The 12,032-nt window shown below is 45.6% G+C and overlaps 1 protein-coding gene across 1 annotated transcript in view; it reads right to left on the reverse strand.

The window, feature by feature from the left end:
• Wwox (WW domain containing oxidoreductase) overlaps positions 1-12,032 on the reverse strand; it is a 922,964-nt gene that overhangs the window by 563,474 nt on the left and 347,458 nt on the right. The window lies entirely within an intron of this gene.

Consider the following 12,032-nt stretch of genomic DNA (forward strand, 5'->3'; position numbering starts at 1 on the left):
TGGTCTCTCCCTTATGAGTAAAACTGTCCGCCCAACAAAGGATGGAGCCTAAATATATAGGTAGTCTTCTACAATATAGCTAGATGTTAGCAGCACCAGATTGGGCTACACCTTTGATCATTTCCTGCCTTCTCCACATCTCTCCTCCTTTCTGACTCTTTCTTAGGACAGCCCATCACCACCTACTCCCTCACAGTGAAACACTGCGTTGAAAAGCAGAGACGATCTACGAGCTTCTCTAAGGTTCCCTGGCATCAATAATCAAGTCGTGCGAGTGAGCCACCCAAGGTCTGGAGGCAAGGCTGTCAATTCTTCACTGTGTACTCACACGCACTGTGCTTGCTTGTCGGCTGCTTCTAGAACCAGCAGTCTCCTTGGTCCTGCCAACCCGTCTTCCACGAGGTGCCTATTTGTCCAAACACTGCCTGGGCACTCTCTGTTCCTTTTATGTGTGAGTCACAGTGAAGCACAAACTCACCAATCTTCTATCACAGGCCATCAAGGAGCCTCTCCCTGGACTCAGGAAGCTGAACTTCAGGGACTTTGGATAAAAAGGAAGTCTCTATAAGAAGACTGGGCCTGGTGAGGGCGAACCCCTTCACTCTGCATGAGTGGCAGATGCAGAGATTCACGATGCCGTCTTGGCATTCTGTCCTGGCCAGGGAACACCACTCCCATCCGCTGCCCTCCCACCCACGTCCCATTCACTGGACAATCCTACTTGCCCATGTTGCATTTGTATTTGGCTTTCTTGGCATGATACTTTTTTGTTCTGCCCAAGCACCAGCAAGATTAAGGAGTCCCCTCTCTGCTCTGTGAGTGCGGAATCAGCGAGCAGAGCCTAGGAATTACCACCTGCTTCCTCATCCTCAAAAAAAATGGAATTGAAAGTCTTCGAGACATTAAAACCAATTAATACTGTGAAATGCTGCTCAAATTACCCTCTTTAATGTGTGTCCTCTTAATTACCATCTGCTTTTACATCTAAAAATCTTCACTCCCAGTGTTCCTGTCATGATTTTTGGCTCTTCTCACTACAGTCCATTAGAATGATAAAAAGCCATTTTAAAAGTTTAAAGTCTGGCTTAGCGATCCCACACCTGGGAACACGCCCCATCGGGGAATCAAAGCATCAGTCTAGACTGGGCAAGGGTGCTGACTACATCACTATTCATGGCCTGCACAGAGGGAGAAACCTCAGACACCGAGTGAAAGCCCAACAGACTCCATTTGGGGGATGGCTGTGAAATCAGGATATAATCGAGGCAAGGAATACTGTTCTCCTGCTTACGAGAAGAGCAGAATTCAAATCTTTCTGCATAGACAGAGCATACATTTTATATCAAGCAGGTGTGGGGGGGGGGACTCATAAAAGCCCTATCTTAATGCATTCACACTGCCATAACAAAATGTCATACACATGCGTACTGCTCCAGGGACTGGAAGTCCAAGGTCAAAGTGCAGTAGATTTGGTGTCTATTTGGTCTACTCTAAGGGTGTGGAAGGCACCTCCTCACTTCATGTGGTAGGAGAGGTAAGGATCTTTCTTATACTTCTTTTTAAAAGAATTGTAGGTTTTCTTTGAGAATTTCATATATATGTTTGATCACATTTACCCGCCACTCCCTGCTTCCCACTGTTCTGAAATTTCCCCCAGGCCTCCCTGAAACATTGCATCCTTGTTCCATGGTCCACTGAGTGGAATGGGTATTGCCTGTAAGAATGGACAAACCACCTGGACCCGTATCCCTAAGGAAAATGGACTTCACTCCATTCCAGCTCAACTGCCAGGACCCCCTCAGCTAGGGGTGGGGATTTCATGTGTCCCTTCCCTTCCAGAAGGAAATGTTGACTGGTTAGATTGGGCAAATCTTGTCCAGGCAACCATAGGTACGATGAATGCCTGATGTAATGGCTCTGTCATATCCAGAAGACATCTTTTTGTCCCAGTCTGCTCTGACTTCTGCCTCTTACAATAGTCACACTCCCTAATCCAGTGTGTTCCATGAGCCTTATGGGGAGGGAATCTATGAAGAATCTACCCTATGACTCAATGACATCCTAAAGACACCCCCATGTGAATTGGGATTTCAACCCATCATTCTGAATAATGGAAATAAACATTCCAATCATAGTAAACTCTAAGTATATGTACACCACACACACACACACACACACACACTCACACACACACACACACACTCACTCACTCACACACACACTTGTGTGTGCACAAGAGTGTTTCATATACATATACCCATATGTGATATATGCATTCTACACAGAATAGGAACACACGAAGTATGGAGGAAGCAGATTGCTGTGTTTTATCCCACATAGAGGGGTTTGAAATGGACAAGGCAGGAGGAGTGAAAAGACTGGCCGCAACGGGTGACCGAAATGGTTCTCAGAATAACGCAATGCTAACAGGAGAAACAAACTGCCAAGACCTGGGTATCCCTCACTGTGTCTCAGATGCCCAGCCCCTGAGCAATGAAGCATGAGCGCTTTTAATCCTCATTCTTGGGCAACTGTGACTCCTGTTTCACAGAAGAGACAGTGGTGCACGGATCAAGGTCAGGAGCACGTGTACTTCAGATGCTTCAGAGAGTGTCTCTGTCTCTCCCTAACCATCCAATGACAACCTCAAACCAGAACAACAGCTCGGCCAAAATTAGATTTACAACTTGGCCAGGAGTAAACAGTGTGAGAGATCCAGCTCAGGATACTTGAGAACTTCCTGAGATTTTCTGTATGGCGCACTCCACCTTTGCTAGTCCTACAGAAAAGCGTGCCTATAAGCACCACAGGATACGTGTGGATGCTCTGGTGCAGAACTGAAACGCTACTTTACGCTCAGTGAAGTCACACGCAAGGCACCTGTGACTTGGAGCTAAGGGAGATCCCAGCCCTGGTAGGGAGCAGATACCGTTGGGCAGAATGGAGGCCTTCAGAGGGAGAAGGCACACTTGCTGTGAGGCTGAGAACTTTTATATGTGGCTGGCCCATTTCCCAGGACATTCCTCGGTGCCTGGTACATAGCTGACGTTTCTACGGTTTTCTTAAATAAATGGAGTCTGGGCACCTTGTGAATATGCCTTGTTGATATTAAAACTGCAAGTTTCTACTTGTGTAGAAATGAAACAACACGGCCAAAATTACTCCCGGGGGAATTGTGTATGCTTTACGTAAAGATAACTTTAATAACGGCAGATATAAACCAGCAACAACTGCCACATACTAAAGTCCAATTAAAAGGCACCATGCCAGGCCCTTTAAGGACTTATTTCACCATACTCTTGCAGGATCCCAAGAAGATGCTAGAGCCCTTGGGTAAGAGCCAAGGAATGGCTCCAAGAAATGGGGGCCCCAAGAATTTAATATCCTAGTTGAAGGATGTCTAGCTAGTGGCAAGCGCACTGGATATAAAGGCAGGGTGGTCCCTCATCTGTCCACTCCATCTCTGTGTGTACCTAAGTGTTCACTCACTGATGAGGAGAAGATTAAAAAGTACAGCATCCTGATCAATTTCACGGGAGCCTGTAATCCAGCAACCCAGCATCCTGGAGAGGGCTGAGGACTTGGATAGGCATATTAATTAATACCAGGGGATAGTTCAGTGTTGGCCTTCTCTGGACCACAACATGACAGTTACAGGATCCAAACCCAACTGTATCCTCATCTCTGCTAGATCCCGAAATGATTCAGCAGACATTCATTAAGACACCATTATGATATCATGTCAAAATACATATACTGGGTGGGGCAAGACATGGGCACTTAAAGCACAGCTGGAAACAATTCTAGTTCTGGCAATTTTCAGTGGCTCATCCTATTCCACCTCTGTGGATACTTACACTACGAGACTAAGAACAGTGTGTGCATGGGGGAGAGGGGGGAGGGTCGGGGGCATCTTCTGTGCATGTGTGTGATACTAGTTGAGCAGGGAGAAGGTAGGGTATTCAGTTACATCTGATACATATTTTGTCACAGTAAAAGTAATTCAATAGCAGATGAGGTGTTCCACGTTACGTCAGATTCGGGAGTATCATTCACGCTACTGTAAATCTGATCTAAGAGTTTAATATTAGAAGATATCTGGCTCATATTTGAAGGATGGCCACCCGGGTTTCCGAAATAAGAAATGCATGTAGGATTTGTGTATATGTGTGAAACTTTAAAATATACACATAGAAAGCCAATAGATAATGTAGTGGAAATCAAGTTCACCACCACTGGGGAGGAGGAAAGATGGCTTCTTACAAATCCGACCCATGTGTCCAGAAAGATGGCAAGAGCTAGCAAAGGCAGCAGAACACAGACAGGGTGAGTCCTCATCTGTGGCTTGTACTCAGCTACAGATGGCATCGTGCACCTGGTCTTCAAGTTCTATGATGGAACCATGGCCTCCTCTCCTGTTCAGGCATTCAATGCCTTGACATGGATTTTTTTTTTAATAGTCTAAATTTTAAAATATTGAAATGAAGTAGCTTCAAGAAAGTGTTTATGTTTAAATTATGTTAAGTAAGTATTCTGTCAGCTAGACATTTGCCTATTCATATATGTGTGTGTGTGACTCCTGTTTCACAGAAGAGGCAGTACACACACACACACATACACACACACATACAAACATAGATACATGCTTACATACATAATCGACTGGGGAGGGAGCTTGAAGGGATTATAGAGATGGTATATGTCCAAAAGAGAGAAGGATTGTGCTTAAGGAACAAGAGAATAGTCAAGCTAAGCCTAACGACCTTGTCAACATTTCAAGTCTATACAAGGACTCCACGCTCACAACATGCTCCCTGATGTCCCCAAACCTCCGAACACGAGAGTTGAAAATAGCTACGCAATTGCAATGCATTGTGAAGTAGCCATAGTGTGGTGTATCATGCAGTTACAAGAAGGCAGGTGATGGCTGTGTCCCTTGACCTGGAGGGAATCGGGGAGACAAGCAGTGAGAATCAGTTTATGGTGCACAAACAGGGCAGCGAATAGGTTCAGCACAGATGAACATTAGGGGAGGGAGAAGAGCAAGAATGACAGGAGGGGCCTCCGGTGGCCTTTACCTGAAGGCCCTGGCCAGCCAGGATGGCTAGCTTGGAGACTGTAGGATGAGGCAGGTTTTGTCCTTGAATATTGGCATGTAGTCCTTGGCTCTGAGAAGTACATCTGCTCCTTTAATTGTGAGAAGATGTTAATTGAAGAGAGAGGGGAAGGAAAAGAAGAGGAAGAGGAGGAAGAGGAAGAACAGGAGGAAGAGTCGGAGAATGAAGAAGAGGAGAAAGAGAAGGAGGAAGTGGAGGGGGAGGAAGGAGAAAGAGAGGAAGAGAGGAAAAGAGGAGAGAAATAAAAAACAAAAGAGCTTGCTGGTCAAAGACCACACACCATCAGGAGTCTTTCAACTTTCCCAACTTGGCCAAACTGGGGCACTCTGACATTGTGTCACAGGAATGTGCTGACTTGTTGGGGAAGAACACTTTCTCCAAAGCCACCTTCCCAGAAGAATGAGGGCTGCAAGTGCTGAGCCTGCAGAGGAGCCAGGCGGAGCCGGCAGGTGCTAAGGCAGGTGCGGAAGCTACTCAGACAGAGACTGTGATGCCAGAAAGCTGACAGGAATTTTCCAGTTCTCTAAGCACCAAGAGCAGATGAACAGGGAGGTCTGCGCGTCCGCTGAGGCTCCCGCAGAGAAGCCCAGGCCCTGTGCAGGTCACCCACTGCCCCCAGGGTCCTCTTAAGGGAGGTGACCACAGAGCAAGTTACCAGAGGTGAATAAGCAAGCAAGAAGAGCTCTCTGCCCACCTATACGTTGTTTTCAAACAGAATGCGGCTTAGCTTGCCTGGCATGCAGGGAGCTCCTACTAGATTATTCTGGCCTTACCAAAAAAATTGTATCTTAATCCCCCTCCCAATGTGCCGTCTTATTTTTCTATAAAAGTGACATTCACTACAGAAAATGATCAATAACAGAAAAAACAATGTGTTTCCCCCATTTTTGAGCATGTGTGTGTGCATGTGTGTGTGTGTATAAGTGTGTACTTGCATGATGTATCTGGATGCCTGAAGATGTCAGGAATCCCTCTTCCACCTTCTTCATTAAGGCAAGGTCTCTCAATCAAACCCAGAGCTATCCCAGATGGTCTTGCTACCTAGCTTGCCCTGGGGATCCCTGCCTTCTGAGGGTGAAATCCCAGAAGGGCCATCATGGCCCATCCAGGAGTTACACGGATCCTGGGGAACCCAAATTCCTGTCCTCACTTTAATCACTGAGCCATCTCCAGCCCCAAGGAAAAAAAAATGAATGGCAAAATGTCTGTTATTCCCACACCACAGATTACAGCTGACTTACTAGCATCGCATCCCTGGCTCCTCCACAGCAGGGGCACATCAGAGTTGTCTCATCAGTGACTGTGGAGAGGAAGGAAGCAGACAGATGACCCAGGGTGACATTATCTATGTATATCTGCGTTCTATTCCTGCATTTTTATACAGCCTGAAAACCACCTATACTTGGTTCCTTTTAAATTGCTGGTTTCGCTTAATTTAACAAGACTTCCATTGATATTCGGGGCACTGGGGCCTCTCTATTTGGTCCTGGAACAAGCAGTGATGCGGTGCACTTAGTTGGTCAGACAGTGGCTACTGGTGGCAAGAGGCAGCTCGGGAGGGTGGTCACACTTTCTCTAACTGTGCCAGGGAAGCCATGGGGAGGTCAGCGTCACTTTGACTTTTTTTTTTAAAACTTACTAAATGGCTTATACCACCTTATCTCCTTGTGTGTAATTCTATGCATACTTGTACACGCATATGAATTCTTCCAGATGAATTAATAGTGCAAATACGCCAAGGAGAAAAATGTGACGGATCCTTTAGTGAACTCACATGCTGGTCCCGGGCAAGGGTATGTGCACACACACACACACACACACACACACACACACGTTCTCAAGCACACATACTCCGTTGCAGCTGTTGCACGTAATTAATGTGCTAATTATACATAATTATCTAATTACTAAAAGGAGGAGTCAAAGCAAGTGCGGTAGTGAAGATATCAAAGTCTGCTCCTTCTAGAATGTTCTTCGGCTTGGGCTGTCTCGCTGAACTGGAAAGTAACACTGCCTGCGCCCCACTCCCTGAACGCTCCGTGCAGAGAGATGCCCAGGGACCACTGTGAACTGGGTGACGCTGCATCATCCATTTTCAGGAGAGGTTTATTTATGAACATCACACGGAATAGCGTTTTATTCCTTGCAGTGCTGTGGGACCCAGAACCTGTAACATGTCCGTGAGCATGAAAAAGTTTCCAAACGCCTGTTCTCAAGAATGTAGGTGGTTATAGCAGTTGGAACGGCAGCATTCTCCTGGACCCTAGGTGGTTTGTCTGAGGCTGGCTCTGATAAGCACACAGGAACTCCTCCTCCTCTTCCTCCTCATTATCATCATCATCATCATCACAGGTGTGCAGTGGTAAGTGAACGGCTACAGAAAAATGTCTGGGACATGTTGTCAGTCCTTGCCTGTAACTGAGGTAGGTGACAATGACCTGGTGAGCACTGAAGTTCTGAAAAGCTTTCTCTCTTGAATTCTTTTCCCCACCTGTCCATCTGTAAAGGTCAGTGGGAGCCATGGCAACCCAGGCCAGACGACTGCCATCCCCTATGGGCCATCCAGATAACTGCTGTCCCCTACAGACCGTTCAGACGACTGCCGTCCCCTATAGACAGTCCACTCATCCTAACATGAAGCTTTTCACTGAGCCCAAAGGAAACACTTTACAGTAAGGAGACAGAGACACTGGGAAGACTCAGACTTGATGGAACACAAGGACCACAGCGCTCTACACAGGCTATAGATGCACTGTCTAACCCCTGCCTTCTGGGAGTAAATTACTCTCTCCCTGTCTCTCTTTCTGTCTCTGTCTGTCTGTCTCTCTCCCCTCTTTCTCTCTCTCCTTCCCTCTCTCTCTCTGCACATATATATGATATACATATATATGTATATATACATATGTGTATATATCTGTACATATGTGTATATATGTATACATACACACACATATATATATATATACACACACAGAGTGAGATGTATACATAGATGTGGGTGTGTATACACACCCACATCTATCTATCTATCTATCTATCTATCTATCTATCTATCTATCTATCTATCTATTGAAGTGGGAGTCTCTATAGAGCAGGCTGGCCTTGAACTCACTATACAGCCCAGGCTAGATGCAAATTTAACCTTCTTCTGCCCCAGTATCTTGACTGCCTGGATCAAGGGCATCCCTCACCATGCCCTGTCCAAATAATTTAATCTTGTGGCCAGTCCCGATCCCAGGACAGATTCATTCCCTACCTGAAGAGAATGGCCAAGCCACATGTTCACCTCTTCGAGGTGTAATTTGTTGATTTGACAACTCATAGTCCTGCCTTTTCCCAAAACATGATTCAAGGTACCCCCCACACCCTTTAGTGCTACCATCAGGGCGCAAGGGACCATGGCAAGCAGAAGGAAAGAAAACACAAGCCAGTTGGAGCCTCAGAAGGCGCATGCTCCTTACTTTTACTATTTAACTTTACCTTTTAATCCTGGGCCGTAAAAACTGTCCTAATAAAAGATCCATAAATATCTCTGGAATGTGCAGCCAAGAGGCTTTGATGGCCCAGGAGCATATGCTAAGCTCCCCTTCTCTCTCTTCTGTCGGGATAAGTACTGGGCTGCTGGAGGGGGCAGGCTGGGTGGAAGGAAAATCCAAACTGCCTAGGATGAACAATTATTCCATATGTGTATATTATATACAATTATATATAATATAAAATATTATATAAATATAGATTATATGAACTATATCATGCTGCATTATTTAACACATGAATATATATGAGAATACAGCAGCAGCCTAGGATAGGAGACTCAGTATATTGTGATTCACAAATCTCTTTTCCTATAGTTTCACTCTTCAGAGAGGAAGGGCTCCATTTATATTTGTTAAGTGAATAAATGAATGAATGAACGAATGAATGAATGAATGGGTTCTATTAGAATATTGTTCTTTTTTAAAATAAAATGTTAGAATTCTTTTATTTTCTGTGTTTGATGGTTTTGCCTGCACATATGTATGTGCACCACATGCATGCCTGGGGCCCCTGTCATAAGAGGGCATCAGGTCCCCTGGAACTGAGGTCTCAGATGGTCATGAACCACCACGCCGGTTCTGAGAACCTCACCTAGGTCCTCTGTAAGAGCGAGAAGGGCTCTTAACCACTGAGTCATCTCTCCAGCCTCAAACAGTGTTCCTTTAAGTTCTATTTCTAATCATGCATTGGCTCTTAAGTAAATACAATTACCAAATAATTAAGAATTAGATATGGGCTTTCTTGAACACATTTAATTTTCCTTAAGAACGCCTCCCTTCCTCTTTCTCTCGCTCTCTTTTTTTAGTTAGGAGCACAGAAGGTTTTATTTTCCTACCAGCTTCTTCCAAGTTTAAATTCTGGAAATAAGCCTGCGTTTTTAATAACCTTATCATTAGAGCATCTTTCTGTATGAACTGTTCACGAGGAGTGGCCTTTATAATGTGATATATAAATGCAAGTTTATAAGAGTTTGCCATTTAAACTACTAAAGACATACCTTTTCATCTATGTCTATGGGCTCTTCTTCCCTTTTGCCAATGCACACTATGCTGAGAGAATTCTGCAGGGCCACCTTCCTTGTCGTGATATCTTGACTACCACGACGCCCAGGGCTGTGCAGATGCAAGTTACATCTGTGAACTGCAGAGTCTTAGACAGAACCCCCTCCCTGTGATGCGGTGTTTCTGACAGTCACTGATCTTGTCAGCGTCCGCACTCTTCCTTTTTGTGTGGACAGTGGAGTCCTGAGAGCCCATCTTCCCCATTTCCAGGGCAAGATTGTGGGAGAGCAGGAGCTGTGCAACCCAGCACTAAGCATAACCTGTCATAAACGGCACGCGGTGCTTAGTATTCAGAACAAGACATCTCTGTCTCACTCTCAAAGACCCTTTTGACAAAAGCCATCTCACAGCTGCCAGGAGTATCGAGTCCAGCTGAGGACAAACTTCAAGATGAACCTGAAATCAATTGGCCATCAAATTTTCATGCCTCTCCCAGACTATCTGTGGCATTTTAATTACAAGCACCCTCGGCGGGGGGTGCTACAGATATTGACACTTGGCTCCTACAATAAACTTTATTGGCAACCTCTGTCTGCATGCAGGACTCGCCTAGAATAACAAGAAATGTATGAGAACGTGTAAGCAGGAGTGGAGTGCAATTGCTTAAAATCATCCCCTCCCCTCCCCTGAAAGGGGACTGGGCATTACTTGGCATGAGAGGTAGGACAATGAATAATCTGAGTTGGATAAATGACTGGGTGTGGAGAGATGGGTCAGTGGGCCAAGCACGTGCCACAAGGGTGAGGGGCTGAGTTTAGCTTTAAGAAACCCACGGAGAGCCAAATGTGAGAGCACATGTCTGTACTCCCAGTGCATGGAGCTGAGTTGGGAGGTAGAGACAGGAGACTCCCTAGAAAGCTCACCAGCCACCAGAGAGCTGGTGGAAGTTAAGGAGGGCCAATATCTGAGGTTGCTCTCCACATGTGCACTCTGTGGCACATACGTCCTTGCACACATGAAGACGTAAGCATGCACACACAGCCACACGTGCACAGACAATGTGCACTTAATCTTCAGATTAGATGTGCTGCCATGTCTTAGGAGTCCTAGGGTACCTGCCTATGGCACAGCACAGTGTCATCTTGCTTTCTTCTGGATGGGATGAGTATTTCTGAAATGCATCATCCCCCAGCCCTTCAAAGGACAGAATGGACCAAAGGCCATAGGCTTGAGTTAAGGGAATGGAATCACTCACTGCTGGTAGTTGGGCAGTCTGTGTTGGGTTGGTAGACATCTATCTGCCTCAGTACCAAGAGAAGCCAGCCTCTGACACTTCCTCGCTTTGGCCCAGGCTGTTAGATGGGCTGTAAATATCAAGAGGAAGTAAAGGAGACCTTGTGATTCGCCAGCCACAAAGGATCCTTGCTCTGTGAAAAGTCAGGACTTTAGAACTGCAGACTTGAAGCTGAGCACTCCTCAGCAGGGAGTGGGGGTGGGGAGTTGGGACAAAGGTTACAGCCTTGTTGTGTTTCCCAGTGTCACAGATGCTCAGGCACAGTCTCAATCCTGCAGCTGCCTGATACGGATCCAATATTCTGATAAATATAACAACTGGCTTTCTGAAAACAAGAGAGAGTGTATAAACAGGTACACGGGGCTGTCACACACTCTCTAGTGCAAAGGACAACTGGTGTGGCCTTCATCAGTAAGAGACATGCAAAACTATTTGTTACAAATGCCACACAGCCAACTGAGGCTCAAGGGAAGCTTTTATTGATTTGTGACAAACACTTGTATCCAGAGCTGAGCTATGGCCCAGCCTGGGGAGCAAGTACCAACCCCTCTAAGTGCGGCTTGAGAGTGAATCACTTAGTGCGAACACTGAGACGTGTACTCCGGCATTCCGCACATTCTTTCATTGTGTGAGTGAATTCTTCGCTGGACTGGATAAGTCAGTTTTTAATTCGGTGTTCTGTGCGTTCATGATGTAATAGGTACAGGTATGTTAATTAGCCTGCAACCTATTCTGCAATGGGAACATTGTAACCACTTTCTCCATTAAGACCACATAGATAAAGCAATCATGCTTCCGTCTGTAGGTTTTGCCCATTCCTATGGGGCAAATATGCCTGCCATGGCTGCTCTCAAGACATCAAGGCAATATCCTTAAACACGGGGTCTGATTGTGTTTACATCTTTCCACTATTTGGAACGCAATGGACCTCGGAAGTCTCTTTACCAACCTTTCAACTTTAGGACATGATCTTGCCATCTACTGAGTTCATGGTAGAGAACCATGCCCTCGTGTCACAAAAACAAAACTTTCAAAAAACGGTATCTTCAAACACTCAAAGTGGGCTTTTAAGTTTGTTTTGGG

The sequence above is a fragment of the Mus caroli genome, unplaced genomic scaffold (genome assembly GCF_978045245.1).
Source record: "Mus caroli unplaced genomic scaffold, Mus_caroli_1 scaffold_10, whole genome shotgun sequence".
NCBI lineage: Eukaryota > Metazoa > Chordata > Mammalia > Rodentia > Muridae > Mus > Mus caroli.